Source organism: Ammospiza caudacuta, chromosome 6 (genome assembly GCF_027887145.1).
Source record: "Ammospiza caudacuta isolate bAmmCau1 chromosome 6, bAmmCau1.pri, whole genome shotgun sequence".
NCBI classification, from domain to species: Eukaryota; Metazoa; Chordata; class Aves; order Passeriformes; family Passerellidae; genus Ammospiza; species Ammospiza caudacuta.
This window is the reverse complement of record NC_080598.1, coordinates 50,033,029-50,059,611: the sequence shown is the minus strand read 5'-3', so window position 1 is coordinate 50,059,611 and position 26,583 is coordinate 50,033,029. Positions and strand designations below refer to the sequence as shown.

The window sequence follows — 26,583 nt, the reverse complement described above, 5'->3', positions numbered from 1 at the left end:
CAGTGCAAACATTGTAAGTGCATGATGTCGCTCTCAAGTTTGAGTTCAGAACTAGACAAAAGAATTCTAAAGTAGAAAAACTGTTTGGATTATACATTTCAAAAAAGCAAAAGTTTTTATGGTGCAACATAACTACATGGCACAAATCAAGGACCTAGATTCCATAATGGGCTGAGTGCTCTGTTCAAGTACGGTCATCAGCACAAATCCAGCCCACCAGTCACTGAAGTTCCTACTAATACTGGTCTCATTTGAATTAAACTACTTCTTTTTAGAGTCAGGCACCTATTTAACTGCTCTGATAAAGTTCCTGTGAAAAGACATACTTGCCTTTGCAGCTTATTTCACTTAACTCAGTTCAAGCTGTAACAGTAAAACTACATTCTGCTAGACTACAGCACTATTTACACTGAGAAATAATTATACTTTTATATTATATCAATGATATATTACATATATACCACTGGTAGGAAAAACAAAATTCTAAATATTGAGAAACATATGTTGGCAATTTAGCCATTATACTCAATGGCACTGGTTCCCTTTTTCCAGTGGATTCACACCATTAACAGTTCATGCAGCTACACCAGCAGCACAGACTGTAGAACAAAGCTGAGCTAGCACACAGGCCATAATGTTCAAAGCTATAATGTAAGGATTTCTACACAACTGAGAGGGAAATAGCACCAGACACCAGTGTCAGACTGGGCTCCTTATTCCAGCCTTTCAACCTAGGCATGGTGGGCCATGCTCTGCTACCTGCTTGGTGAAGCAGCAGCAGCCCTGGAATGCTCCCAACTACTCAGACACTAACAAAATGTGATGCCCCACCCAAGGTAAATGTCTCAGAAAGCAACTGGAACATGACCCCTTAGGGAAGGAGGGATAACACCTGAGAGTTGGAGAATTTCAGCCACACCCAGCAACACACAGGGAGAGCAGCCCAAGCTAGGCCTAACCCCTGTTACTCAAGGGATGCAGCAGCACTTAGGCAAATGATTGCCAGACTGAAATAAACTCCATCATTTGTGGAAGTCACAGGAGACCACCAGAGGACTCAGATGTACGTGGTGTTTCACAATTGAAGAGGCCTGACCTGGGTTTTGGGTGTGACACACCACACTTAAGACTGGGCTGTGAATGATAAAAATGTAAGGATATTGCACATTCTGATACTCACAGTAATAACTGTAGACCTTTACAAATACCAGCAATGACAGAAAAGGCTGCAGCCAAGGAACAGTGATGGGGTACTGTCCACAGGGCTCCTCTGCCACCTCACTGAGCAGGAAGAAATTTGGTAGAAGACCTGAAGAAGGCACAGCTTCCAAGGAAAGGAGGGTGGCACAGCTGTGCCAGCAGGCTGAGGAGGTGTCAGTGGCAGCTGGAGGAAGCTGAGGAGCAGGTAATTGCCTAAAATTAACACGTAAAGAGGGAACACTGTACCATGAATAACTGACATGAACAATCAAAAGATGAGTAGAACCTTCCCCTAGTAATAAATGCAGCCACATTAGAACATTCAATAGCCTTCCAAATAAAGCACTGGTATAGGTATTGACTGCAAGAGTGCTGTAGGAAAACTAGATATAGGATACTAAACAATATTAATGCCTAAAAAAAAAAAAAAAACAACAAACAAAACTACGGTGCTTACAAAGCCACAATTCCCCACACATTTTACATGCAATAATCCATTTATTTTCCCACAAAAAACCCAAACAAAAACAACAAAAACCCAAGACAAACCAAAAATAAGGGGGGAAAAAGCTCCAAAAAAAACCAAACCACACCAAAAAACTCCAAAAGCAATAAAACCAGCCCAACCTCTTCCTTCCTCTCCCAACCCCCTCCAAAAAAAAACAAGAACAAAGAAACAAACCCGAAAGCTCGCCCCACTGGCATAGCTCTGCGTTAAGGGACACCGGAGGAAAGTGTTTAGAGGAGATTCCAAAAGCCAGTTTATATGCATTTGACTTACATGTCAGCTGCACTTTAAATAAACCTTGAAGCACTACCATACTGACATGCTAGAGACATGAAAGTGAGATCACAGCCCTGTATATATTAATCAATAAATAATCAAAGTTGTAGCCTAATTTTGCGAAGAATTTCTCACTTTTCAAGTCCAACAACGTACGGCTGCTAAATAGTATACACAAAAGTCATCCTCATTATGGAATGTTCTCCTTGATAAGAAAAGATGAACAAGTGGATTACCTTTACAGCATTCTTAAATTTAATTATTCCAAATACACTATTTGTAAAATTTATGTACACAGTAACACAACAACGCACAATAGTTAATGTCATAAAACCAAAAATAAATCTTAGAGAACACTATTAAGGACTAAGACATTATTGATAAAGTAATTGTGGCATGAGTAAAAGGTTTTAACAGCAAAAAAATCACAGAATATTCTGAGTTGGAAGGGACCCACAAGGTTTACCAAGTCCAGCTCCTGGCCCCACACAGAAGCATACCCTAGAGTCACACCATGTGCCTGAGAGCATTGTCCCAACTCTTCTTGAACTCTGTCAGGCTGCTGCTGTGACCACTGCCCTGGGGAGCCTGTTCAGTGCCCAACCACCCTCTGGGTGAAGAACCTTTCTCTGACATCCAACCTGAACTGCCCCTGGCACAAGTTCAGGGAATTCCCTCAGTCCTGGCACCACAGGGAGGAGATCAGTGTCTGTCCCTCTGCTGCCCCTCACAGGAAGCTCCAACTGCAGTGGGGTCTGCCCTCAGTGCCCCCCAGGCTGAACAGACCAAGTGCCCTCAGCCCCTCTTCACAGGGCTTCCCCTCAAGGCCCTTCACCATCTTCACTGCCCTCCTTTGGACACTCTCTGACAGTTTCATGTCTTTTTTACATTGCAGCACCCAGAACTGCCCCCAGGGCTCGAGGTGAGGCTGCCCCAGTGCAGAGCAGAGCAGGCCAATCCCTGCTGTCATCTTACTGCAAAAGTTCCCATTCCTTCTTGGTGATTTCTCATGGACAGTTCCTCACAGCACTGCCTCCTTTTTCACAGCACAGCCAAAAAACTCCATCTCTCTCCTCACCCAGCTAACCCACTCTTTTACAGCACTCATCCTCACGGGACACAGCTGTGGCCTGTTAAGGGCAGGCCTGTTCCTAATCTTTGGTGATTAGTAAAGCTGCAACTCCTCAGGGGTAAGATTACCTTCTGCACTACCTTTATTTTCTTGCATTCTACCCCTCCACAAATCCCCTCCCTTGCCTGGCTGGTGATGCTGGGCCTGAAGCACCCCAGGACATGGGTGGCCCTCCTGACTCATGTCCAACTTGCCATTGACCCCCAGGTGCCTATCCACAGTGCCAGCTCTGCACCATATCATTCCTGGATGTGCATCCAGGGCTTTCAAAGAAGAAGAAATCAAAAACTTTTTATGAAGACACAAAGAGCTAAGAAAGAGAAGACTGAAACAAGTGCAGAACATACAGAGAGAAAGAGAGAAAACTAAATGAGGAGTGGGAAATTACACAAAACATGCACAGTAAGGAATAATTACTAAGAGGCAAAATGCTGTTTTGACTGAACATTCAGGGATGTGCTAATGAGACACAAGGACATCCAGGAAGAAAAGCCTAAAGATATGAGAACAGAAAAATGTGTGAGAATCAGGCACAGATACACACACTTGGAAATTAACCATCTAAGAAGCGATGATTGAAACAAGCAGAGATGAAGATGTTATGAAGAAGGCAACAGAAGGAAGAAACATGAATTACGCCTAAAGAAAAATAAAAAGGGGGGCAAGTAAACCACTAGTAAAGCATAAGGTATCCAACAGACCATGACACCAAAGAAGATAAGCAAAAGGAATAAACAGAGTGAAAATAGTATCAGCAGAAATACATAGACACATCAAGAACTGTCCCAATGATCTCACTAAACACAAAGAAATCCCAATTACCCCATATATTTCATTAGGAGTGAACCTATGGGGGCCACAGATGTTAAAAACATTTTAACCAAAACACCAACATGGTAACTCCCATCAAAGAACCCACAAAAATAAGTAAAGAGTCTGACTGAACAGTATCAGTAAGGTAAAACTTGCAGTTCAGCTCAGATGATCAGAAAGACTTCAATAATTTCTAATATTGATTTCTAAAACACAGTAAATTAAACCCAGCAGTACTTAAGCCCAATTATTTTCACAGTGGCTTTCACCTGAAACATGACTACACATTTTGGTCCAACTATTAATTTTTCCTTAGACTTTAGAGATTTTCTCTGCCAAAATCTAAATTACTTGTTAGCTGATGATGAAGACACAAAGAGGTTTTGCAGCTTAAGACTTGGTAAATAATAGTGTCTACATGAAAGGATGAGCTACAAAAATACCTTCCTTGTTATTAAACATGCCAGTAAGAGTAAGGAATACACTTTCAAGATATCTACTGAAATGTAGGAGATTAAATAATTTGGACATTTGTTAGTTGGCCTTGCAATTACTTGAATTTTTGTAAAACCTCAGTTAATACTATCAAATAGATGGGTGCTAGCTGTGTTTTTCTAGTTTTGCCAAATGTATCTATAACACTTATGTGAGCACATTATTTAGCTGATTTTGATGCAAATATTACAAACTTTAGTGGTACCAAACTTAACAGTCTCAAGATTTTGCCTCAAACAAAAATTCAGGAAAGGAAATAAAAACACACTCCAGTGTGAGTATATGCTGTGCAGAGTCAGAAAATAGCCATTGTGATCCCAGAGAAAATATTATTAGACAGTGCTACATTTCATGCTTTGAAGGTTTAAACTCTATCAAGTCCAAGAATATCTGATCCTGTTAACATCTGCCTTCCCACCAGCAAAAGAATCACTGAATTGCAGAGGCAGAAACAATACTGTTTTACATCAGGTGGTTTGAAGCAGACTGACTACACCAAGTGAAAAATGGAGCTGGATGAAGGGGAAGCATGCTCCCTTACCTGGACACAACACTGTGGATCTAACAAGAAATTCCATTAAGAACATATTTGAAAGTTTTCAAGTAACAATTCTAACGTGCCAATTATCTCAGAATACAATCGAAAACATCATGTAAAACAGAATAAATATCTCCAGCTAAGAAGTTGCCATACTGACATTCTTAAGCGTTCAGCTCCCAGTATTGCCTGTAAAGAACCAGAATCTCTGACAGAAAAATCAAGGTTCAAGTTTAGTCCCTCACTACTTCTACCATTCTCTTTTGAGAGAATCTGGAATAAAAAATAAAGTGCCAATATACAGTTTATCTTCCAGAGGAAGCACTAACTCACTAGGAATAAGAACTGCAAAGCTTATGTATTACAGCACCACCTGGTGTGGATTGCCATGGATACAGATTTTGAGCAGACAAAACCTACCAGGTCATTTAATTTACGTGTCAACCAGTGCAGAATACGTCACTGTAACATACATTTTGTGCTTTAAATTCTGTTTATCACTTGTTCTGGAAGACATAATTCATATCTAATCAGATTTCTGAGCAGTATTTCATGTAGAACTAGCAAACAAAATTCCAGTCACAAGACTGATAATTCAGTTTTAATTAACAAATAAGCTGTTCGTGAACTCCATGACTTCCCACTTCATGGTGACTGTCAAGCATGCAAGACAACACACTACTATCTTCTTAGAAATATAACTTAAGTGTTGCAAGCAGAAAAATGTGAAATCTCAATGTGAAAATGTAAGGTGGATTAGCAAAGATCAAGATACAAAGCAGCATGACCCCTCAAATCCCATGAGAGAAGATCTTTCTATCAGGTGATGAAGGGGCAGTCTGCTGAGATTACACAGAGGATTACACAGCACACTTAATTGCATTGTGCTTACCTGTTTACATGCTTAGCTGCTCGGCAAGTCATAAAAGGTAAATTAATACTTGAGTTCTTCTATCAACGTTAGGACAGACAGCCTTAGCAAAGAAGGTCAGAACACACTAAAATGTCTCAAGTATGTCATAAGTATCTGGTACAGGTACACAATGCATTGCTTTATAAAGTATTCCATTTCCCATTAGCTGTCTCTGCTAAAAAAATAAAAGTTACTGTGGGACACACATAACCTAAAAAGCAAAAGGCCTTATTTACATCTTCTGTTGTCATACATGACAAAGTGCATGAAATTAAATAGAATGTGAACTGCTACTGCTTAGCAGAAAATCTGCCCCAAAAGCTTCTATTCCATCAACTAGACCAGTCTCTTGTCAAAGACAAGAAGTGAGTTGGCGTGCTCAGCTACATCAATTCTCTTTGTCCTGCACATATTTGAGTGCTTATATTTATTTTTTTGTCCAAGGCTACTGGTAGGGAGGTGCATTTCTGGCTAGGTACAGAGCAAGCTGGCATCCGTCTAGTCAAACAAAATGCCAAAATTTAGTACAGAACACAAATCTTATTTATTCTTGCCAAATACTGTCTAAATCTCCTGTAAAATGGATTTTCCTGTACATGGTAATCCACTGTCCTCCATTCTGCAAAGGGGAGAGCATTCTTGACAACACATACAACTTCCAGGAATAGGCTGGTATATAGCACTAGAGATACAAACAAAATAAACTAACACTGAAAGATGGACACAGCTGCTTCCTAAAACACTCAACAGTAATACTATCAACAGTCTTGCTGTACTTGTCAAAAGCTTGAGCAAAGGCCAAGCAACTTGCAGATAGGCCTTTCTTTACAACCAGAAGCTTGCCAAGTTTCTAATGACCTCTCAAATTCTGCCATACATTTTTTGGCAATTTTTAAATTGATTCTTTTGGAATTGCAATGCCTTCACAAAAAGTAGCCTAAGTTAAATCCCTTCCAGAGGTTCTGAGTCTGCATGCAAAAATCTTATGCACATACCTCACCCACTGTCCTATACAATGACCCCCTAAAAACAGACTGAGCATAAACAATGTCACTCAAGCTGAAACAGTCTAAAGGGATCAGTAAATTTCCTTTAGAACAATTTTCATTTTGGAGATCTGTTACACAAAAAACACCACCTGCCAAGTTTTTCTGAAATACAGAGGAGCATGTTTCAAAGAAAGAAAAATCATGAATGCTACTCACAAATACACACTATGTTCAAGTGGCAATTCAAAATTTATTCTGCTGTTTACTTACCCCCTTCATGTCTAATTTTATGTATATATAACTCATTAAAGTTTCCCTTGGGACTAGTCTATTCTTGCTTTCTCAGCTTCCTTTCTTTGAGGTAGAAAGTATGTGTTGCCAGAACATCATCAACAGCCAGCAATTAAATTAAAGACTATCAAACAATTTTGAAAAGAATTTTCAAATAAACTACACCCTCTGCAAGAAAAAGAAGTGAGCAAAGTATCCATAAATCCTTGTCAGTATACTGAAAAAACAATTACATCTATGCTTTTGATAAACTAAGCTGACAGGTACCTTTCACCTCCTCTGTAAGATGCAATTCACCTTGGAAATTTTTAATTTTTCTTTTGCTTTTTCTTCAAAGCAAACAAAGCAAAAAGAGAAAATGAAAGATGAAGTGCTTTTGGACTTGTACTAACGTATATCATTATCCCAACCATAATATAAATTTTCTAAATCTAAACTTACAGTTTATCAATCCAAATTACCATAAAAATAACTCAAGAATGCTTTTTTACCAAGAATAGTACAAACTGCCTGAAAAGTGGTTAAAATTACAAACTCCATTCTACTTATCTCTCAATAGAATATAAACATTTACCTAAAAGCATCAAGTATGTGCAAAAATAGGTTTAGAAAAGTTTCATGGTTCTTGGGAACTGCATAGCAGGTGTTTAGCTTGTTGTGGTATAATGTTTTGCCTACTGATTTTAAGTCATCCATATGAAACACCTTGGTCACTCTTAGCACACAGGGATCCTGGAAAAATGTCTTCCAGCTTAGCCATCACTACTTTTCCTGTTAGCAAGGAGAAAGCAATCCATTTAGTGTCATATAAGAATTACATGCTTCATTTGTGGGCAGGCCTGCTTCAGAAAGGCTGAAGTCTTTTTTCAAAAAATAAAAAAAACTCAAGTAATTTGTCCAAGAATCTGAAGACTCAGTCTTCAAAAAGGAAGAGGCAGAATGCCCATTTCCTCAGTTACTCTTAAATTTAGTTTTCCTGAGAATGAAGTCAAAAAACTAAAAAGAAGACAAGATATCAAGCAGTGATCAGTTTTCACATGTTGGACAAGTTTGTTTGTTTTTTTTTTTTACAATCAAGTTTCTAAATGCTAACTACCTTTCTTTCAAAGAATAACTGGTGTGGTTTCTTTTAAATGGTTCCTTTGATAGGGGCTCATTTTTTCAGTAGTCTCCTGGTGTTCAAATCAGAAATGCAGTATTGTTAGGTCTTTGAATATTTCATATCAATCTATCAAACACATGCAAAAATCAGTGAGGTGATATGCAAGTGTAAGTTTCTATCACAGTGAATGCTGGTCTTTTGTCCCTTTACCAATTAGTTTTCATGTATCTGCACATTTTGGAGCCAGAAAGGACCTTTCTAATCAGCGATCTTAATCTTCAATTTAGCCTACAGCAGGATAGGCTATGTCAAGAAACCACACAAAATCATTTTTTTATTAATCCACTGGGGATTTAAAGACAGTACATTAGATTGCTAAGTAATCTATTCTGAAGCTGGATTATGCTCATTGTTAAATCATTCATTTGCTTTTTACTGTGAAATTATCATAGACTTGATGGTAATTTCCATTTCCTGCCAGATGAAAGTACCAGTTTTTCAAAGACTTCATGTCATTTCTATCAAGTCAGCATCTCATATCCCAAGGTATAGTTCTGCATCATTACTGCTCAAGACATGATGAGATATAAAACTTCAAGATTTTGAACAACTTATCAAATAAATTATTTCAAACTTCTTACAAGCATATGCTCATTGAGGCATTCAGTTCTAGAAAAAAGATATGTTGAGCTATTTTGGTCAGGTATGGGTGTTCTTGTGCTCCTGAGTCACAGAAGCAGACACAAGCTTATCTCCATAAATAATTGTAAAAAGCAGGTTCTATTCCTACTCTTGGAGGCCAATGCAGTATATCTGCATAGTATAGACACAAATAGTATTACATTTTAGTGTTATAAAATCTTATTGCACTAGAATAACTTAGTTTCAAGAGGAAAAATGCATCTGAATTAGCAGATAGTAGCTAATTACTATCCAATTACTAATATCCATATGAATCAAAAACATGCCCATGTAACAGGTGAATGCTGTGTTTATGTATTTTAGCTGTTTTCTGTATCTGAAAATATGTGCTGAAAACAGTGCTGAAGTTGCAAGCATGAATGGTAGCAAGCACAGAGGGAGTAGAGGAGGAAGGGATATTAGGAATGAAAAAAAGGGTAAAATACAGCAGTAACAGGGAAATGGTCACATTCAGCAACTCATCACTTTTATCTGCATTAGTAGGGATATGAAAAGAGTGAAGAAAAAGACTTGGGGGGGTGGGGAGGGAGAAGAAGAACCACAGATTTGCTGAAAAATGGGCCTTCCAAACACACTTACTGGCATGCTTACCTTTCCCACACCCCACTTCTTATTGTTACCTAATAAAAACAGTTAAAAAGATGTGTTTGGCTACAAGCCATGTAAGATGAAGCAATAAGCTGTCTCTCTCCTGAGGTCTCACCAGAGGTGACAGCCTTAGTGAAGAAAAGCAAAGTTTCCAGCACTGTTGGAGAAGTGACAAGTTAGGAGCAGTTTCCTTTTGATAATCAAGAAGCAACTCAAAAAGAAATCTATGAGAGTCACTGCCATAAATGGCAGTGAAAGAGTGAAGAGAAAAAAGAAAACCAATGACAGACATCTGAGGGATCCCTAAAGATGACAGCCATAACAAATGACTTTAGAAAAACCCATGAAATAACAGTACTTCAAAACAAGCAAAAATGTAATTTACATGTTGTGAGAAAGCCCTGTAAGTATATGGACCTAAAAGGGCAATAGATGCAGAGATCCTGCTCTTCATTCCTCATGCACAGCCACTCTTCCCAGGCTCTTCAGCTAGATGGTTGGATGTACAGGAATTCTCTTTAAGTAATTACAGATTGTTCAGTGAGAAATAGGACTACTGTGAAGAGACCACACTGAGAAGCACTTATGGGCCAGAGTGAGAAATATATAAGCTTGAACGGCTACCAGAACATCTAAACTAGATACCCATAGATTTTGAGTTTAGAGACTTGAGCATACACATAGCACTGAAGTCTAGATTATTCTAGAGATTAAAATACTTCTAATTGCAGAGAGAACATGTATCAAAGTAGACCAGCAGTTAATTCTTATCACTGCAGTACCAGCATTCTACTAACAAAAAAGATTAAGCTGTTTCTTTAAACAAAATCCTTATTTTATGCACACACCTTCATTACTACATACAACCAAGGAGTGAGAGCCACAGCATGGCCAACAGTGGTAAAGCTAGTAACAACACAACAAAATAAATCTGTAATGTTCCTTACTTACAAAGTGAGTTCCATCTTAAAACCCCAACAGCACAGCCACCGCTGTCATAAGGTGTGAGGCATGAAAAAAAAATCTACATCAAACCCTGGCTGAATGGAGAGTAGATGATCCTTCCTAGGTGATGCTGCACTACTGATGTAAATCCACATGCAATTAAAAAGCCCCACCAAATTTAGGTGGTGGCAAAGCTGGAGGAAGAAGTTCCTGTCTTGTATGTGCCCTGTCACTCCATTTTTTCCTTTTCTCTCTCTACCATCCAAGCTGTGTATGTACCTCTATTTTGAGATACCTTCAAATAAAGACAGCTCTTTACCTAGGACTTTACCTCAGCTGCTTTACAGCACAACAAAAGTAAAAGTAAATGGGAGTAACAAGTCATGAACAAGAGGTCAAAGGTTAGAACTTCTTAGTCAGTTTTATCACTACAGCCAGCATCTTGCAGAAGGAGCTTGAAGATTTCCCCTGCTTCCAGACAATTCCTACCACGCTGCAATGCTCCCAAAGCAGCAGCCTAAGTGTACTACTCTTGCCTAAGGCCAAGCTCTGACAGAGTGCCTGCACTGGCATATAGGAAGCTGTATAAATGCCCTTACTCATACAGACATCAATGCTATAAAAGCAGATCTCTGTATCTTCTTCTATGAGGTTAGATGGATTTTCTTCTCCCATTCAGTTCTGCCGTATCTCATGTGTGTGGGGTGTAACTGTGCAATGGATGTGTGACATCCATGCACATGTATGCAATTAATGTGCATTTTAGTAATTGGTAACTCCATTTTCTTTCACTACCACCACTTCTGCTCCACATATGACCAGAAAGCACAATATGAACAGAATCCAAATACCCCCTTTATAAACTGGAAAATACTGAGAACTAAATTTCCTCTAGGTGCTTTAACACTCTAAGAGAGTACGTCTAATAATCTATAGTAGTAACAAACAGCAGGCATTATCTTGCTTGCAGTACGGCAGGTACATTGTTTCAAGAGACATTTGGAAAATTGTTCACAATTACAATGGGGTTTTGATCAAAATGTACTCCCCAATTTCTTCTCTTTTAGTATATGTTCACAGATGACTCAATTTTCTGCCAAATACTTATTTAATACTTTTGCTTAATAGAAAGGTCACTGAAAAAAACAGAAATGCTGATGGGGTGATCCCTAAAGAGGGTAAGGTAAATACTCTTCCAACTTTTTTCTTTTCTTTCTGCAAGCTCCAACTATTTGATTTATTGTCTGCTGACCAGTTCTGCAGATGCTACATGATCTGCAAAAGGACTTAGCCAGAGGACCTGGGGGGAATAGCTGGAATGAGATCAGTAGCTCATGCAAGAAGAAACATCCAGCTCTTCGTAAACTCAGAACAAAAGAAATAGTGAAATGATGTTCACTCCTTAAGATTAAAAGCACTGCTCTATGCTAATCTTGAGCATAATTAAATATATGCATTAAATGTCTAAAATTCACAAGAGACTGCTCATATAAGAAGAAATAACATCTTTCTTTTCAAGGGTACTGGTTCACCTTTCATTGGTTTTGGAAAGAGCAACCCTCTCCCACAGTAATATCAGCTCAAATATAAACTAAATTTTATCCAAGGCCTCAGTTTAGAGCACTTAAATCTCCTACCTTCAGCAGAAGTCAGAACCCTAACAACATGCTTAAATGCTCTCCTGAATTAGGGCCATAATTTGATTATGTATTGCATGAAATCAAGCTGGCAGCCAATTTTAAAATATTTCTTTGAAACATCCACAGATGTAGATTTATATAATTAAGCTCTTTTAGATTATTTAATGAGGTTGCAAAAATGCTCTAATAGTAATTCATCACTTGGAAGCTTGTGCTGCTGGACTTATGGTTACTAAGGCTGCCTGCTTAGTAGAACATGGAGACAGGAAAATATATATTTGTGAAAAAAATACCACCTTCCAAACATTTTACTTAAGGGCAATTTTGCTTTAATATCTAGAGTAAACATTATGTAGGATGCAGTGTACTACACAGGCTTTATTTGTATCTACTTGGGATGACACCTATTAGCCACTAGCAGATCCAAACATTGCAAACACTAACAAAATTCATGTTCACGTGACAAAACCCCATATTCTGCTCCTGCTTAGATCACTCACACATGGACATTTTGGTGATAGCAGGCACGTGACACCGCGGGATCTCCCAGCTGGGCAAACCAGCCCTAAGGGATTTTAGACAATTATACCTGAGGAACACAGAATCACAGAAACCAGACTGGGAGTGAACCTGAAGGATCACCTGGTCCAACCTTTTTTGGCAAAAGCATGGTCCAAATAAGACGTTCCAGCATCCCGTCCAGACAAATCTTAAGTGTCCAACATTTGGGAATTCATCACTTCCCTGGAGAGATTCCAGTGGCTGATTGCTCTCAATGTGAAAGATATTCCTCTTGCATCCAATCAGCAACTCCCCAGGGGTAACCTTTACCCATTACTCTCATCTTTTCCACAGACTCCTTATAAAAGGTGAGTCTCTGCCGTCTTTCCAGCCACCCTTTAAATACTGGTGATAAGGTCTTCTCTAAGTCTTCTTTTCTCAAGGCTGAACCATCTCTGCCCCTTTCCCCACATGGCCAGCTTCCCAGTCCCTGGATCACCTTCGTGGCCCTTTTCTGGACACTTTGCAGCCTGTGCACAGCTGGTTTTTTTATAGCTGAGATCAAAACTGAACAAACTATTCTGGGTGTTACCTGATAATCATTGAGTAGAGCTGGACAGTGACATCTGTTGCTGATGCCCTTGTTGATGAAAACCAGCATCCTGTTGTCTTTACTTTTGCACAGCAGTGCACTGTTCACTCATTCAGAGCTTGTTCACCAAGATCCCATTCCCAGGTGCCATTCCACAGAGCTGCTCACCAGTTGTTAGATCCCAGCCTATGCTGCATTCCTGGACAGGGTTTTCTCAGGTGCAAAAACCTAACACTTGGCCTTGTAGAGTTTCCTAAGGTTCTTCTTAGGCCACGCTTCCAGCCTACCCAAGTCATCCTGCAGGGCTCTCCTTTCTCATGTGTCCACTTCCCTACTGTTGGTGTCATCAGCCATCTTCACCAGGGTGCACTTGATCCCATCTTCCAGATCACTTATGAAGACACTGAAGTGTTGTCCCCAACATCCCAGAGGACCCCACTTGTGACAGACTGCTGGTTTGAAAAGGAGCTGCTTATCCCAACCCTGCTGCTGACTACCAGCCAGTTCCCCACCCATCACACAGAGCACTTCCCTAGACTCCAACACACCAGATTCTCTAGGGGGAGGCTGTGGAAAACCACAGTGAGAGCCTTGGAGAAATCCAGGTAGATAATGCCTGCCACAAGCCCTACATCAGCCAAGCAGATTACTCCTTTGCCATGGAAGATGACAGAGTTTGTCAAGCATAATTTTCCCTTGGTGAATCCATGCTGTCTTCTCCAAATTATATGCTTCATCTGGCTTGACAGCCTCCAGAAGATTCATTCCACACTTTTCCCAAGGACTCAAGTAAGACTGATGTGTCTACAATTTCTTGCATCCTCTTTTAAGCCCTTCTTGTAGATGGAGGTGACCTTTGCCTTCTTCCAGTTTTCTGGGATGTCCCCTGGTCTCCAAAACTTCTCAAATATTATGGAGAGTGGCCTCACAATGACATCAGCTAGTTCTCTTAACATCCTCAGGCAGATATTGTCAGGACCCATCCATTTGTAGGGGCGAAGCAACATGGCTTGCTCTTGCAATCTTGTCTCTCAGAACTCAAAATACTGAGATCTTCTCTTAAGAAATCCATATTTAACAAATGCTTCAAGGCATACAATTTACATACAAGCGTCCAAAATCATAAAAGCAATGCTGACCACTGAATGTCTGAAAAGAACAGGCTTGGTTGCTGCTCCAAAGGTAAGAGGACATAATGGGAATGCTCTCCTGTAGCAGAGGAACATGGCTACAGGCACTGCTCTTGAGTGTGTCTACTCAGGTACGGCACACACTCCTTTTTATTAGTTTGGCTGGCCAGATGAATTTCTACTTCCTGTGCTATACTGTACCCATCTGAATGGGAGGAGGTTGACTTGTTTTTCACAGAGGGGAGAACAGAACATGGTAGGGCTATAAAGACTATAAAGAAAGGAAACAAAGTATTTCAGCTTTTAGGTTCAACAAACACATATACTCAAGTTAAAAAAACCCACATTAATATTTGTTTTCTAGTCAAATACACTCAATCAGAATATCCCTACTACTGAGCAGACAGAACCATGCCAGTATTAATACATGGGGTCTGGGAGGTGAGGGAAATTTCCCCAAAAGGGATAAGATAAACAATTGAATGTGAGGGGGAAGCTCTAAGTGTAGAGAGGCACAAATGCCACCACATCAATTTCTTGCGATGGACCAATTTCCTTAGATTTCCCATAAAAACACTCTCTCAACTCCTCTAGTTAAAGAGATCCACACTAAAGTAAGTGCCCCAAGTTTCTTGCAGTTTACATTCTTTGGATGGAAGAAGCATTACTATGTGTGCCTAAATTTGCGACATCTAATTACTACCTACTCAGCTGAAAGATACTTAGCAAGTGAAACCAGTAAGTAATGAAGCATGCAGAAAGCCTGTAGTCCACAAATATTAGTGACATTCCACACAGGAGCTAGGGATAATGTACAATGAGAATACGACTGGGAATTACTTAAATACATTATTAAAAAAACATGGTATGAATAAGATATATAATGCTGCTACTGACAGATCATGTGTGCATGCTCAGAACAACAAGAAGTCACTAAAAAAACCACTCAAAGGTAGACTGGTTACAAGATAACCAGTAATATGATGGATAGTACAGTGTCTTAAGGCGCAGTCTCAGCTTCTGTAGATTTGGCCTTCTGAAGAATTGAATCTTTCAGTGCAGGTTTCAATCAGCAGTGAAGAGAACTGAGCTGCAGCCTGGGGCAGTGAGCAACAGCAGCGCTGGTGGCTGGGCTGCCTGACTAAAGGAACCTGCATGACAGATTTGGTGATGAGCAGCATTTGAAGAGGGAGTAAGCAATGCCTGCTTGGTGAGAAAAGTAGATTTAGAGCACTCTATATTAAGAATGCTTAGAAGATGAATTGCCACTCTGGAAGAGCAAGGAGAGAACAAGAGTCCTAAAATATTTCTAGTGTCCAATATGAGATCCAAATCCTGCCAGAAGGCACCAGCTGCCATTTTTAAATCACATTCTGCATATGGAGATGGTGACAGTATGCACAATATCCTAGTTCTTACTTCCTAAACTTCCTCCCTCTACTATATATATATATGTAATCAAAAAGAAATGAATAAAGGAAATGTCCAGGAATATGACACATCTCTTGTCACTTCCTCTTATGAGATGGACTAGTGATTGCTGCAGCAACAAACGAGACAGCAAGACATCATTCAAAGTCACATATACACAAATTCTTCTAAAAACATAGAGTCTCTTGAAGACAGCAACTCACAAAAACCTACGATAAGTCAAAGCAAAATGAAAAGTAATGGACAAAATGTAAAACAATACAATGCAACAGCAAATTAAGAAAGAAGTTGGTCACATTTCTTTCTACCATCTTATCTGGGCCGTTACCAAAATGTACTTAAAACTGTGTCTCTGGAAATTGAATTTCATTCACATAACATGTAACACAAAGGATGCTTGTTTTAGAACAGAAAGGTAAGACTCCAAATTCATCTATCACTGTACAAGTCTTTTGGGATGCTTGTCTCCACTGAGGATAAATATGGTGGTCTACATGACGAGTCTCAATTTTAAACAGTTAATGTCTCTTGCAAGCTACTCTTTCCATAAACAACCAACTTAATATGCACTACAGGGAACCAAATTTTAATGGGAAGTGCTCACTACTGTCTAGAGAGCCAAATATTCAACAAGTAAAGAAAAAAACTCAACACTGGCATTGCTGTTTCTGAACATGTGAACATTATTTAAAATTTGCAGCTAAAATAACTATAGCAGTAAGATGTGGTATGTATTTGAAAGGTCTGTAATTTAGATATTCAGTATTTTCAGGGAGGAGTTATTTCAAATGCAATGTTCTATTTGAGAAACAATTTAAGTCTCTCTTGGGTATAACATAACAGTCTAGTATCAAGCCTTTCTGTTGTAGTATAGTGCAGCTTTCATTACTTTAGCATAGAATTCTGTCTAAAGCATGAAATTTCACTGTACATTTGTGAGACATAAAAGTATTTTTAGGCCAAGTCCACAAATGAGGCCCGAAACAGAGAATTAGATGAGCATGACCAAACTTTGAGCTAAACTGGGATTAACACAGAACTTGAGTAAATAAAGAAATCATCCAGAAAGTTTGCAGTAGCAGACACCTGTCCCTGGAGGAAGCATAAATAAAGCACCTCCCTATTTATCTTGCAGGTTCCCCAGGCACTTTCAGCTGCACAGCTCCTACCTTCCTGCAGGGAAAGAGACAACCATGTTCCCCCTGAGCAACACTGCACTCCAGCAGCAAGGTGGAGCAGCACAAACCTTCCAAAGCCTCCAGAGAGCCTACACCAGCTAGGTGTACACAAAGCACTCCTTGCCCACCTCAGTAAGACTGAATTCAGCACAAGCCACTCTTACTATGGCCATTTTAATTTAAAAAGTGAAACTTAAATACTTCTGCTTCCAGACTAGTTCTCTCACACCTCACTGGTCACTAATTCAAGGAACTATCACCTCTCCTAAAAAACCCAAAGGATACAGATTGTAACTATTTCAACTACAGCCCTAAAGTTGATTCATACAGCCGAGCGCTTTTGCATCTTGGCACATTTACTACTAAGTCTGTCCAAAATGAGTGAGAAAGTATTGCTAGCAAGGCAAAACAGCTCCACAGTGCCCCACAAGAACTGCTAACTTCTGAACATGAGTTTTCTCCTACAGTCAGAGACTTTTGCTCTCTGCTCCTTTACTATCCCTCATCTGCTCCTTGTGTCTTCTGTGAAAGATTCTGCAGTGAGGGCAACTCATCCACTTGCCAAAAGCTCCTTTTATTTTTGAAAGTCCTCATCAAATTTAATGGACACACTGCAGGTATAATTTAGGTTTAGAGACCTACATAATTTCAGAAAGAAAAGACAGTTCTTCTAAAACACAGCAGAAAGTTTTATTTAACTTTTCCCTACTGCTGAAGTGCAAAGATACCCAGGTACCTAAGGATGCACTTGGTGAGACTGGCAAAGACCTCCAACTCAAACCCAGAGAAACTGAGCACATTTACTCCAGAGACTCCTTAGAGAATTTGTCTACACCTAAGCATTGAGGTCCTGAAAAATCCCACTCTACATCCCACTTCCCTTTCCTGTTCAAGGGAATTTTCCTTACTGACTTTTATGAGAATGGAATCTATTAGTTTTTAGTAATATACCCAGTTATTTCACTGTCAGAGATTTTCTGTGGACAATTCCTATGGACAGGTGTACAACTCACACTACAAGAACATTTTACTTTATTACACTGCCAGTATCTGTTCCACAGCTTTGGATGCACAAAAATAGGTAAAGAAATTAAACCTTAAGGATGACACAGTGCTTTCAGACCACAGAGAACACTTTCTAACGTCACCTGGCACTTTTCCACAGGCCAAGGACAACAAACAGCCTCAAACACAGACATTTTCAGTTTCTGTTTTACCACCCAAAGTCATCTAACAAGATTCAAGGTACTTCTGAGCACTAGACAGCCCAGTAAAATCAGTTTTCATCATCTGAGAGAGAAACACTTCTAGCAATGGTTACTTTGCTTTCCACCAGACAAATTAGTTTCCCTGTGATCTTTTCAGATGTATAACCCATAAATTTTAAGTTGGTTGTAAAAGTCCACAGAAATGCAATTTAGCATCTTCCATCTGTACAGATTCAAACACTCTTCTAGAAAAGCAACTGTAATAGTTTTGAAATGTCCCTTCCCTTGGTTCCCTTCCTTCCTCCTCCTTATCTATACACAAACAGTTCTGATGACACAGGGATAAGTCAGTATTTAACAATTAAATTGAGCACATCAATGTTTTCACTATATCATTAACGGAGGAAATATAAACACCTGACTGTAATTATGATTGTCTGACTTAATATCAGATGTAAAATTACAAAAAACCTCCAAAAACTGTTATGTAGCCCTATTGTGAAAGAAAAATGATTTCACAGAAAATTACAAGTAAACTTTAACTTTTTCCTCTTTGTAAGGTACATTAGTAACATGAATCGAGAATAATGTCTGAGAATGCCAAAATCAAGGATATTTCTCCCAGTAGAATTAAGACTTTAATACTTTGCCTTTGATCTGAATTACACAGTATTCTTTAAATCCAAGAGCACAAAATTCCAGACTTCCGTAAATAACCTGAAGCCTGCTAGCACAAATCTGCCAACTAACAAATCCCTCTTCATCTCTCCAAAGGCTGCATTTTTAAAGGTCATTAGATGGTCAGCTCCCACACTAGATTTACAGACCATGTAAATATAACAGACAAAAGACATAAAATCTCCATTCCCTATTTTGAGTAGCAGTGCTTCTGAAGAGTGTATCATCCCTCATGTAAATCAGAGAAACTGCATGCAGGAAATTTTCACAGGCAATAATAGCAAGATCCTAACTTTTACACTGGATAAGGCAGTGCTGAATTTGCTGTGTTTGTAGGGGTACCACTGATGTGAAAAATGGCTTAGGTAGAGCACAACACCAAAATATTCCTCTAAAGAAGAAAAAACCCCAACAAACTCAAAACAAATTTCTGCCTAAGGCCCTGTTTTGTTCTGAAACATGAATGATCCCAATGGATACTCAAGGCATTGGGAAGGTCTCAGTTCATAACAAGATCAACAACTTCAGGTCAATTACATGTTCAGTGTTAAAGTTCTGCATAATTGCTGTACTAAATCTGAATATTGGCTCAAGTGCGCCAAGTGAAATCCTGAATTAGATCCACCTTACTTAAAAATCTGCCCTTAAAACCAAAATGAATGCACTGTAGTGTGGAGTGTTGTAACAAACTTCCAGCTCCAGACAGCTTTGTCCTGAAGCAGAAATCCCTCCAGCTACTGCTGTGTGTGTGTCAGTACCTCAATCCCAACACTCCACACTTTCGGTTTCAAAAAGTAGATCAAGAAAATATAAACTGAACAAAAAGATAACCAAACACCTAAAGTAAATAAATACAAACATCTAAACCCAGACATACATTCAGATTAACTTTGCAAGCTTGGACTATTCCCAGAATACTGAAGTGTGACCACGTTTGCATGGGTCATTTCACTTCAGCTCTGCCTCCAGCCTGTCCTCAACGCTATGTGGGAGGTTCACACTAATCAGCTTTTTCTGAAGTTTAAATTGCAGCATCACATCAGCAGCTGTTACACAACATAAAGAAACAGGAGCTTGTGCTGATTTATGAAAGCCAACCTGGTGCTTTTTTCAAGCTTCTGAATTAGCAGATATTTTTCCCCATAAAATTATTCAACATTATCAAGTTAAATATTATAGTTAAGAATAAATACAGTGATGCATGATGTTCTAAAAAGCCAGAGTTATTTTACAGTTAGCATAAACTTACCAGCAATTAAGACCTTACAACACTGGGATACTTCTCTCAGCTTTAATTATGTGTTTGTAACTTCATTTATTGGAGAGTGAAGGCTTTTCCAAAAGGGAGAAAAAGTACACTGCTTTCCCAAGTTTGTTTTAAAGAAAATCAAATTATCCTCTCAAAGCACACACCATACAGCTCAACAGCCAAGAAAGCCAAATTCCAAATTTCTGTTCTTGGATTTTGTTACTTTGCAGCTGTAAAGCATCTGGCACTCACAGCAGCATCTGAAGGAACACCTATGGCATTTAAGCCTTTTACATTCTTTGAAAATCTTTCAGAATACAGAATTTTTCTCTTAAAGGAAAAATAGGGGGGAAAAAAACAAAATAGAGAGAAAATGGAGTTAAACATGTATCTAGTCAAAGCAATCATGTATTCACATACCAGTCTTCAGAAAGAATCAAAACATAGTGTAACTCTTGTTAATCTCATAATTGCAAGAGGCTTTTACCCATGGCTGTTAAATAATACGATCCAAATGCCTCTTCAAGATTAAGTATATAAAGTCACTGTGCAACTAAAATAGCAAGACACCAAAGGCTATGCTGCACCATTTGCATAAAGAAGAGAAAGATTACTATTGTTGCCTTAATACTGGAAGTACATTTACTAGCAGAATATAAATGCAGTCTTTGGAAATGTAATGACTGTAACTTTGAATTTTTTACTCCTGAATTTTTACTCCCAATGTGATTACATTACTTTACAATAAGCAATCTATTTGCTTTTCCCGTATAAAACATCCATTTTACAGACAGAAAAGAAGGAAAGGTATTTTTGCAGAGGGAAAAAATAAATAATCAGAGCAATGAACTGAATAATCTCAGGGCAAGAAACAGGTGCCTCATTAACATGCTATATCATATTTACATTTACTCTAAATCAGAATTTATATTGTGGCACCTAAGTAGTGCTAAATCTACCATTGGGAAATCCAATATCATCTTCACTCTCTATGGAGAACAAGGCTTACTACTTTGAAGATGCTTTCCATGTTCAGAGCCCAATCTAAATAGGTAATATTTATAGAAGGAATAGAGGTCAAGGTTCCCTGCTAGTGTTGAACTATATTTTTGGTCCCTGGGGAATAAAAAAAAGGATTTTTTCTGGAGCGAAGGAATATAAGGTAAAGTTCCACAGAAATTCACTGCTGCAGGCACAGCTAGAATTGAGGATTTTCTGGTCCCCATATCACACTGAAACATTGGATCTCAACCTCTTGCAGTAAAGACCTGTGTATAAGGTTGTTGTGCAGCTCTGCACATTTCATGTCAATGCTACTGATTCTACAGCTACTATAATAAAATTATACTGCCATTATAACAAGAGACTTACAAAATATCTATTACTTACAAAATTAGATGCAAGATTTTGTCACAAAAATACTCTAAATACTACTACTACTCCTCTACTCGCTCCACTTAGTACTTAGTCTTCTATACAAAACAAATGATAATCTGGTGTCTTACAACAATGCTCAAGACCTCAGTTAGGGGTGATGTCTGTAGGCACTCCAGAATCAGGACATTCACCCTACTACAGTCTGAGCCCAGTGAGATGCCACAAGGCTTAGCACAGGCAGGCACACAGCCAGTATTGTCCAACAGAGCCATTTCCCCGATACACCTTGGATACAGGAGGTTCTCATCTCTTCCCGAGTTATCAGATGTGCAGCCTCTCACAGCTGAAAACCCTTAGGAGGATGGAATTACCCACAGAGCTGAGCCCTTGGCAGGAAGCATCCTCAGAGGTTCCCCAGAGCTCTGCTGCAGTGCTCAATTCACAGTGCAGCCTGGAATCAGCAATAGAGCATGACCAAAATATTTGGAATTGGTTGCTGAATGGAAGAATTTTAGTTGTGAAGATTACAATTTTAGTTGTAAGAAGCATAGAGTACATAGATTATTATTCCCATCCCACCTGTAATTTCATCCAAGAATAATAGTAATGCTTGTAGCATTTGTGCAGTATCCAATCCAGCAACAGGTAGAATGAAGGAGAAAACATGGAATTTTGAAAGTCTCCAACAAAACCAAAAGAATCTGCAAATTATTTCATGTACTCCACCAAATCTGAACAATTTCAAAAACCACTGAGCTTATATAGAAACTTCTGTAGTATTTTTTAAGACACAGAAAATCTTGTATGATATGGTCAACAATCCTTTTTCAAAGTAACATCTTTATTACAGGTATAAAACCAATTTGCACATGTATCTAAGGAGCAACTGGTGAAACACTGAGTAAAAAGAACTTCACAAGTAGTTATTTAGCAGAGACTTAATCATTCTTTAGCCAGTCTGCATTTTTTTCCTTAAAGCAAATTAGAGTCGAGAGTGCAAAGTCTGTATCGTCACTGCTCCCAGTTGTAAGCACTCCTTTCAACCCAAGCAATTTGAGGTTTTGCTACGTCCTAGACCACATGAAATATATTGACTATTTTGACTTTCAAACCCCCCTAAGACAACAGAAAAATAAACTGAGTTGGGTGACCAGGCTTGGTGCTGTTCAGAAGATAACAGTGAACCAAGTTGACTAATTTCCCATTACCAGTCTGCTGTCTTGCAGAGAAAGCAGCCCAGCTCCAACCTTTAATTACCTAAGTAGTACTTACTAAACTTAGTTGCCCTAAATATCCACAGATTAAAGCAGTTCTGGAGATGATCCCAGATAGTCTTTCCAAGTAAGAACTCCCCCATCACGTGCTATTACTAAACAATCCTGTACAACCAAATAACTATAGTAAACACACGGTATTGAAAAACACAATTGATTAACTGACTACCTTCAAATTTGCAGTACATATTCTGCACTCAAAAGTCAATTGGCCTAAAAACCCTCCCTTCACGCTCCATGAAATATAAAAAAATAGTTTTCAAAGAGCTTTGAGTCAGGCACAAGCACAGGTTTGTTCACACACGAGAAAATACTGCTGACCATTTTCTTTCCCTTTTCAGCCTGTAAGCAGCAAGAGGTCCTCATTTTAGGTAGGGCAACAGTGTTGGCTTTTCACACAGTCCCTCACACAGTGGTCTCAAAAAGCATTTTCCAGTGGTAGAAACATCACCAGAGCAGAGACCTGCAACCCCCCTAGCCATAACTTTTTATCTCCATTCTCTGTGGAGAGCAGTTGGCCCAAAGATGGGTCAGCCAGGAATACACTCACCCTCTTCTATGGAGCAGCTAGGAAGACCTATACATTCCAAGACTTCTCCCTCTATGTGGAAGACATGAAGTGCTCTGTAGTGCAGCACTGAGCTACCAGTTTTAACTAGTTGTGAAGTTCTAATGCTTTACTTTCTGTGAGAAGTTGCATCTTTCATTTTAATAAGCACAATAAAAGAGTCAAATCATGAGCTGACCAGGAAGGAGTGCTGATGGTGGCATGGAGCTCCAAGCTCAATGAACTTAACATGGCTACAATTTATGATTATGTGGGGGAGAAATGGAGCTTAGCTACTGACCTTCTCCTCAGACTTAGCCAAAGTCACTTTGCCTTGTTTCAGTCTTCTTTTCCTTGTTCATTTTCATCAGGCACTCTTGGGGCCTACCACTGCATCTCATAACAAGGACAGACAACACTGTAGCTCTACAGGGACCTCCCACCCTCAACTAGCAAAACATCACTGAAACAGGACTATTAATATGCTAGCTTTGACTTCTTCTCTGTCTAGCCAGTCCTGGCAGGCCAATTTCTCAGAGCACCACAGTAGTCATGGCTCCTCAAGTGAGATTCAAGAAAGGAGAGATTGATTATATTCCAGATAAGTTTCTTTCACCTTCTGCTTTGAAAGCATCTGCATAAAAATAACCAAAAAAAAAAAAAGGTAAATGGACACTGGAAACATCTCAGAGTATCTGTGCAGGTAAAGGAAGCAGACAAAGGATAGCAGCAACAGAGAAGAGCAAGGCTGGCAATAGGCTACAGAAGGCAAGGAAAAGCCTTACAATTTTAGGCAACAGCATCCAAAGACCCTATGGAGGGGTTTAAAAACACATTACATAATCAAGTAAAGAATGTAACCTTTACAAATGCATGAAAAGGGACAAAGTTCTTATGAAAGAACTAAACCAGAAATATCATCCCACCATTTAAATCTTTAGGGCAGAGCCTCAGCTGCTGTAAACTGTTGTGGTTGTACTGATGGGAGAGTTAAGGGAGCACAGACATTCTCCCTGAGGCTCCAAGCAGCTGCCTCTCTCAGAGAGTCAGGTTTGTTCTAGGAGCTCACAAAACTCAAAGCACAAGCTGATTCACAGTAAATGGGGGGAGTGGGTAATAAATCTATTCTCCACATTTCAGTCAATTTAAACGTCTAAACATAAATTTCATTCAAAAAGTCCATTCCAGAAGCTTAAATGTTTCCCACCACCTGTGAATATCTTACAGCTTGCTATTAAAAGGTTTAAATACCTTTGAATAGCAATAGATTCAAATCACATTGCCCTCAACTCACTAAACAACTGAATGCATCACATGCAGGGGAAAAGTAATTAATCAGGTTTAGGCAATCTCTGAGAGTTTTCCAACAAGCATGTATGGAAACTGAACAGGCAAAATCTAAATTATCCTCTTCTTGCTTGCAGGAAGGCACATTTACCACTGTTCCTCAATATGGGTAGATAGTGTCACCCTCAGCACTGTTAATGTAGCACCTGTTATTAACATTAAACTATTAATCTCATGTTGAAACATAAAGAAACAATTGGCTGACAACATACACATGGAAACCTGCATTCCATCTGAAGTGTTTGCTCTGCTGTACTTCAACTTCCAGTAGAACTCCAGCAGGAGATCTGACTCAGTTTCTACGCTTACGACAATTTCTACTAGCAGGTCTTCAATGTCTGTCAACTTCAAAGAATAAAGAAAACCACTACTCTTTACTGCCTGAAAGTCTTGCCTCCTTGATGCCAGCTGAATTGTCAGCAGGTTCATAGGGTATTTTCACGCTACTGGGTGGGTAACCACATCTATTCTGTAAAATGTCATTGGCATAAAGAATACAGAACTAAATACAGATGATAAAATTTTGTAATTTCACAAAAAACCAGTTATAAAGGTTCTTATCAGAAATATTAGCAGAACAAAGTTTAAAACTAATTTACTGTAATTTCTTGCCCAACCAAAATCAAACCTCTCCCTAAATTTTGATTTTTCACTCTATTTTATCACTTTCTCTGCTTCCTACTTCCCAGGGCCTACCTCTTTGCCTTGCAATTCCCAAGATTCTCCCGTGGTTCACCATCCAAATTCAGTCTCCCTTCATTCACATGTCTCTTTCATCTATCCTCCAACTCCAAAATGCCCAACAGGATAATCTCAGTCTTTCTACCACAGAGTTACAACCTCCAGATTTCTCTATCCCTCTTGCAGCTTCTGGTGACAATCTCCTCTCTCCAGGTGCTTTTCACACTCTGCTTCCCTGCATCTCAATTCTGCCCTTGTAGAGTTTTGTCTGAATCCTCCTTGGACACTGGTGGTCCAAGTGAGACTGGTGAAGCACTAATTGCAGAGAGATGCAGAAAGGAATCCAGAGTTTTAGCATCTGTCAAGCAGCCCAGAATCCCATAAAGACTGTGCTAGGCAGCCCCTACAGTGTGGATTAATGCTCACAGGCTGATTTACAAGGCCTTCTCAACCCACTTCCTACAACAGCAAGGTCAGCTCTGGGAGCAGCTGCACACCACATGAGGCAGGACAGCAGCGCTTTCAGTCTCAGCTGCCACACAAGGTGACACAGAAATCAAAACGGCCATGGACAAGGACAGGTACACTTAAACACAGCTTTTATACCAACAGCACCATTTGCTAAGTAGGAAGTGGAGCAAAAATCTGTTGTCACCTTATTGCAGGGGCTCCATACTGTTGTCTCCTTATCACAAAAGTTCCATACCTTCTTGGTGTTTCTGCTGGGCAGCTCCTCAGAGCAATGCCTCTTTCTGCTTCACCAAGCAGGCACTGACTCCAGTTCCCTTCTCACCCACCCACCCCACTCTTTTATAGCATCTTCTTCTTATTGCTCACAGCTGTGGCCTGGTAAAGTCAGGCCTGTTCCTACTCTTTGATAATTGACCCAGCTGCAACTCCTTAGGGGTAAGATTACTTTTTACACTATCTTTATTTTCTTATATTCTATCCCCCTACACATATCTATAAAATGGTCCAACTCCCCAGTCACACCAGAGAACATACCCAGATACACACACATTATCCCCCACTAAAGGTGAGTCAGTCAGCAATACCATGGAGAGCTGCATGTCCAAGTCTTATTAACTTTGATTTTGAAATCCCTAATTCAGGATTTCAAATATGCCCTGAGTGAAATATAATTTATTTGATTTGCACATTACAGAACATCTCAGGTTGCATGGAACTTCAGGAGGTCCAAACATCATTTTTCCAGGAGCCTAAATCAAAACTGAGGTATCTGGATTTGATTCTGTCA

General features: G+C 39.4%; 1 protein-coding gene across 1 annotated transcript in view; it reads right to left on the bottom strand.

Annotated features, from left to right (window-relative positions):
• The window catches only part of SLC24A4 (solute carrier family 24 member 4), a 74,719-nt gene extending 48,644 nt beyond the window's left edge, over positions 1 to 26,075 (bottom strand). The window contains exon 1 of the mRNA XM_058807215.1: positions 26,032 to 26,075. The gene's annotated coding sequence lies outside the window, so the exon portion shown is untranslated. The remainder of the gene's footprint in view (positions 1 to 26,031) is intronic.
• Between the last annotated feature and the right edge of the window lie 508 nt (positions 26,076 to 26,583).